Source organism: Fukomys damarensis, unplaced genomic scaffold (assembly GCF_012274545.1).
Source record: "Fukomys damarensis isolate Sample0158 unplaced genomic scaffold, DMR_v1.0_HiC HiC_scaffold_37, whole genome shotgun sequence".
NCBI lineage: Eukaryota > Metazoa > Chordata > Mammalia > Rodentia > Bathyergidae > Fukomys > Fukomys damarensis.
The window spans coordinates 15,730,802-15,737,472 of record NW_022900949.1 but is presented as its reverse complement, the minus strand read 5'-3'; the positions used below and the strand labels follow the sequence as shown (position 1 = coordinate 15,737,472).

Sequence of the window (6,671 nt, the reverse complement as noted above, 5' to 3'; positions counted from 1 at the left end):
TTTAAAATTTTCCATGTCGTATTTGAGGTAATTCCTGACTCAGGCCATATGGAGTCCATCTATGTAATAAAATTTTTAAATGACTTTAGTTGCCAAGTATAATTTTCCCATAGGAATAGTAAAGCCCATGACTGTTTTTTAGCAAACAAAAGAAAAATAACTCAATGTGATATGTGCTTCTATTCCTTTTTTAAAAATAGTAACATATTCATATTAGTCGTGATCTCACTATGTGAGTATAGTAAAATGAGTTACTAAAATTGTTCAGAGAAATATTTCAAAGAAATGGAAATTCAGCATGTAAAGAGAACAACTGTTTGTTTTATAGTCTGATCAAAGAATCAAAATTTTGACTCCAAAACTTGGGCCCAGAATCCATAGGTATTTCTACTGAGATGAATCAATTGGTCTTCTTCTCATTTTCCTCCCAAGAAGTCTTTTCAGAGCACTCTTGATGTCTTTATTCTTCAAACTGTAGATGAAGGTGTTCAGCATGGGTGTGACCACAGTGTACATCAAAGAGGCTATTTCAGTTGAGTGTGAGTTTTGGGTGACAGCAGAACTAAGGTACACCCCTAGTAAAATAAGGGGACCACTGAGATGTGAGACGCACAGGTAGAAAATGCTTTATATTCTCTCTGAGCTAATAAAATTGAACATATAGAGGAAATTATCTTAGAGTAAGAGTAAAGTATGCCAGCAAAGGGACCAAAAGCCAGCAGCATGGCTATAATATATTTCACCATGTCACTAAGGAAGGTGTCAGAACAGGCACAGTGGACCACCTGATAAAGTTCACAAAAAAGTGTGGGATTTCCAAGTCAGTACAAAAGGATAGATGCAATGCCATAAAAGTATGTAAAAAGGAATTCAGGACATCCATAATCCAGTATGCCAGAAACAGCAATCCACAAAGCCAGTAATTCATGGTTACTGTGTAGTGCAGGGTGTAACAGATGGCCACACATCAATCATAGGCCATTACAGTCAGCAGAAAGATGTCCAATCCTGAAAAAAGCAATAAAAAGTACATCTGAGTGATGCAGGCTGCATAGTTAATAACCTTGCTCTCTGTGTGCATATTCACCAGCATTTTGGGCACAGTGGTGGAGGTGAAACAGATGTCAACAAAGGACAAGGGACAGAGGAAGAAGTACATTGTCATGTGTAGGTAGGAGTCTGAGATGATGGCCAGGATGATGAACAGGTTTCCAAGCACTGTAGTCAAGTACATAGAGAGGAAAAGTCTGAACAGAAGAGGCTGCAGTTCTTTTTGCTTTGAAAATTCCAGAAGAAGAAACTCTGAAAGTTGTGTAATGTTTCCTGGTTCCATGTGTTGGATATGACTTCCAAATAAATGGAGAGATAAAGATCATGACCAATGAATGTGTTACTCACCTATCATAAACATTAACAGTTTGAAATAATATGAATTGATATCATGGCAGCTCATGTGATAGTCAAGTGCCCTGTTACTGTGTTTTGCCCCCATCCCAAATCTACTATAGTGAGAAAAATAATTTCTATATTTCTATATGATCTTGTCCCCTTTAGGAGATTCTTTGTACTGTATAATGTCTCATTAAGAAACCCTGTCTCATGCTTACAAAAGTCATATATTTAAAAATTAATAAAAATTGTTTTATGCAATTGAGTAATACAAATTGAAAATAGCCCTTGTTCTAGTCACTGTATGGACACTAGTAAACACTGGAGAAAAACAAAATCATTACAGTAAAATAATGGATAAAGATTACAAACCTTTTTTAAAAATCATATATTTTCCCAGATGATGGCAAAGGCTGTTTTAGTAGGCTTTTCACCTCTATAATATGTACCTCAAATAGTCAACTTGTAAAGAGAAAAGATTTATGCTGGTTTAGTTTTTGAAATTCGGTGATAGGTTGGCCCCACAATGTTGGGCCTGATGCCAGGTCATATATCGTGGTAGGAGCGCATGGCAAAGCAAATCCACTCCCAGTCATGATCAGGAAGCAGAAAAGAGTGAGGAGAGGGCTGGAGATTCCAAATCTCCTACAAGGCCATGCTTCCAGTGATACAAAGACATCCCACTCTAAGCCCCAGCTCTTAACAAATCTACCATCTGCCAATAGCTCTAGCCTGGGGACTGTGGCTTTAACACATGCTCAGTTATGGGACTATTGAAGATCCAGTTTTAGAAAGTGAGTTGAAGAAAAGAAAGAAGGATAAAAGAAGAGAATTGATGGGGTGCTGTTTTGCTGATTATCCACAGAAGACCGTGGACTACATGACACTTTCACAGAAACCCCATGGAAGGCAGATCAGGGGTCATGGGTCATCTGGGACTCTGTGTAGCTCACATGAGGAACAGTGGATGGCCCTGGAGATGATTTTTCTCTTAGTATTTCAACAATAGTAAGGGATCCTGTGTGGAGAGGAGTAAGAAGTGAGAAGGGGTGAGAGTGAGAGAAAATGGTATCAGAGAATGATGACTGAGCTGCATGCAGAGGCTTGTGCTCCTGCTTTGGAGGAGAAGTGGAAAGGTCACTGGAGCCCATGAGGAGAAATATGAGGATTTTTTAAAAAGCTATTCATTTTTGTAATAACTCTCTTAGGATGATTCTTTGCTCAAAATATTGTTGACTATTTACAAAAAAGCTCATGTAAAGAAATGTAAAGTGGTACCGAGTGAATATATGAAACACAGCTAAAGCATCTTCATAATAATATTTACATTTCTGCAAGGAGTAATGAGCTATACATATTCAAATAGAGAGTGCATTTGACACTATCAGCAACTAATGAGAGATATTTAATCTTAAATAAATAAATGTAGAAGAAAATTGTTGTCCAGATTCATCCAAGTGGAACAGGACAAGAAATCTCAAATATTTTAGCATGCTGATCTAACCGTTAGGTAATGTAAATATATATCCACACATGACATTGCATCCCAGAAAAACACACAATTAGTATTTGATAACTAAAGATGAAAGAAAATGAAAATGTTTTAATTCAAAACATAGGTCTCACTTAAAGAAAATAACGAGTCATAATGACAGTGGTGAGAGGGCAGACATACAAGGTCCACTTCCTTCCAGGGATGCAATGCACAGAAAACTAGTATCACCCATTCCAATAGATCTTGTTTTAAGAAAATCAGTATAAACCTTGTGATGATGAGGTGTGATCTCCTTTGAATAGTGTGGGGTAAAACTTATTTTATTTATATCCATATGTATATTATTATCTTGAAGTTTCTAGCTACAAAAAATAGAACATATGAAGAGCTGCATTGATGGGCCCAAGGGAAATCAAAACATGAGCTTCCAGTTGTGTTCTCCAAGGAATTCGTGAGTCACTTCTCCCAGTGACAATGTGTGTTATCACACATGGACACTGCCCACCATGAAAGTTTCCCCAAGCTCCATGTCTAGAGGGTTTTGTCATGATGGTGGTGGTGGTGGTGGTGGTCATGGTGGCCATTTGTGAGAAGTTTGGTCATGCAGACCTTCAGACTAAATGTATGGCTAACTAGAGTCTCTCTGAGCTGGAATGGAAATATTTAACCCATAGCTTTTGGAGATTTTTTTCCTTGGTGGTATATTTTTTGGATAAATAGTCCTAAGAAGCTGTGTATCAAGAACTTTTTTAATAAAATAGGGACCAAAGCAATGTTTCTATGCTATCATTATTACTTAGGATCATTCTGGAGTTTTATTGAGGTTAGTCCTCTGGACAGTAACAACACAGATCCTATTGCATAAACCTGGTTATTAACCTGGTCCCTTAGGAATACAGAACATGAAATTTTCATTCTGCTCAGATCAGTGTCTCATGGGGTAATTAGGTGCATAGGGCTTGGAATAATAAAAGGAAATGTACCTAAAAAGAAGATATCAGGAGATAAAGTAGATTATCCTGATGCTGTCCTTCAGAGGATATAATCCTAGGTTGGACAAGACATTGCAATTCCTTTTGGAGACCTAAGTCTTGCTAGGTGACTCATACTTCACAACTTCCTGTTGCTTTGTATTGGGCAGAATTTTAGGCTCTAAAAACAACGATTCAAGCAGGAACTTAGACTTATTTGGGTTTGTTTGTCTTTTTTTTTTTCTTTGGTATGGGTGAATGAACTTGGTTCCTTGCTCTTGCAAGGCAGGCCACCGAACCACTGAGCTAAATCCCAGCTCTGAATTTAGACTTTAAATAGTGATCTCTGCCTCAAGTAACCTATCAAAGTGAGTTTAAGATACAGTCATTTCTTCATAAAAGGTTCAGCAAACAGTGAAGCTGACAGAATTTACCTTTTTTCTCCTGAAAATCCAACTCTACCTGTCCCAGACCTTTGAGATCACTGAATTTACTTACTTGATTAATTTGCATCTTGCTAGTATATTAACAAAAAGTGTATCTTATAGTCTGCAACACATGCATGTACCATTCTTAAATATTACATGGTGGGACAAGAAATTCAACTGAATATGACAAGGCAAAATAGCATTATGGGGCATTTTCCACAAAATTGGAACATGTCTAAATAGTTTTATAATTAGGATACCCTAAAAAAGGATGAAGGGATATGCATTGAACTGAGAAGGATTTTTTTCCTTGAATTATTAAGCTGAAGTATATTTGAGTTTGTTTCCATGTTCAATGCAAAGATCTGACTAAGGGATTAAATCAAATAATATTTTGCCTGAACCTTTCACAAGACAAATGTTTCAGTTATCTTCTCTCACACAGCACGTCTACATGGCCAAATTATGTATTATTTCCCTCATTGAAAATAATTAAGAATTTTATATTACCATTCTTTTCCTACTATTGATGGTGGTGGTAGTTTTTTCAATTTATAACTCTTTTTTTTTCTTTCTCTTTGCAACTTTAAAATGGAAAAATAATTTCAGATGACAAATCAACCTTTTTTATTTTGTTTAGTATTTTGAATATACATGCAGTGAAAATTTATACATTTTCTGTAGTCCAGTATATGTCATCCATATTGCATATCCATTTGATCATTGCTTTTTAAATTTAGAAATTTCCTCTTTATTATTAACAATCAGTTTCCTTTTAGACATTTTTCTATCTCATTTCTCATCTCTTATTGCTTATATCTGCCTTTTACCTTTTGTGACTGCTTCTTAGTTTATAAGTAGAAATAATTTGCCACATTATGGAAGATGTACAGTTACACTAAACATTGCCTACATATTTCTTAAGCATCTTTTTAAATATAGAATTTTGATTGTATTTATACATATATCCTTTCTCTACAACCATACCGAAAGAGTCATGGTGTTACCGTGGGGTGTAAATGAGGTAATGCACACAGTGCTTCTAGCTCAAGGGTTGGGTATGAACTCCTAAAGAGTGGGTCAGGGATTTAGCTCAGGGGTGCTGCCACCTGCCTCACAAGCAGAAGGGCCCATGTTCAATCCCTGGTGCCCTGCTAAAATCTCATAAGTAGAGCTATTATAATTTTCTATGTAATTATTATTGAATTTCATGATTATATAGGATGAAATTATAATTTTAGTCACTCTTTCTTGCACTTCTCTTAATAATGGTTTTAATATTTAATTTCCAGTGATTGGTTAATTAAATATTAAATTAGAGATTTATGTTCATGTGATTAAACTGTAGTTACTTTAGAACTTTGCATTGAGAATTTCTTTTATGATTTATTGAAATAATTTTCAATTAATGCAATTACTTAATCTTTCTTTTTATCATATAAGATGTGATCAATAACACAATGCATCTTTAAATTCTAAACTTACAATAAAAGATACATTACCACCAGTTCTCCTTTAAAAGACACATCGTCATTAGTATCCCTCAAAAATTTTCCCCTCTAAATACTTCCCATACTTCAAATAAACTGAATCTTTTACAACACTTTTGAGCAGATCTGGAAGTGCTTTTTGACCAATGACTTTATTAAAAGTTATAAAATATATGATATACATAGCTCTAAAGTGCCATGCAACAGAAAGGCAGGTTCTTAAAATCTTTACAGGGTGTTCTCATTTTATCCATGAGTTCTGGAAAATGACTTATGGCTCTTGGCCAAAATCAAAAGAACCATAAAAGATAGGCATTTTGAATCAGTTCAGGACAGCACAGCAGATATAGCAGTGCAACTAAAGACACTCATGGGGGAAGTCTTAGAGAACCAGTTCAGAAAGTGTCAAAAATGAGCTCTGTCTTGCAAGAAGTGAGGAAACATATTTTGAGGCAGATTAATGGTAATCTGTCTCTTTTTGTCTCATTGAGTTTATTGGTACATTTTAAGTATACAGCACAGTTACATGCATCATTGGGATCTTGTACCTTTACATGACAAGTCTTGTTTCTCAGTTTTCACCCATATCCCTGCCCTCCCTTCACGCCCTCCTCCCTTCCCTAGTTACAAAAATGTAAACAGCCCATTTTCCCTCCAGTTGGAGACTGGATGAAAATGTGGTTTTTCTATAAAATGGAATACTACTCAGCCATAAAAAATGAGAAATTAGAGTCATTCATATGCAAATGGACGCATATTGAGGATGTACTATTAAGGGTTGGGGAAAGGAAATAAGGCAATATGTAATATGTCTCTTATTGGAACCTTTTTATTTAAACATTCACCATATTTTTAAAACACATCTCCTATAATCTCTTAATTTTTAAACTTTTTCCAT

General features: G+C 35.6%; 1 pseudogene; it reads right to left on the bottom strand.

Moving 5' to 3' along the window:
• Positions 1-387: 387 nt before the first annotated feature.
• LOC104872556 lies at positions 388-1,333 on the bottom strand (annotated as a pseudogene).
• Positions 1,334-6,671: the final 5,338 nt, after the last annotated feature.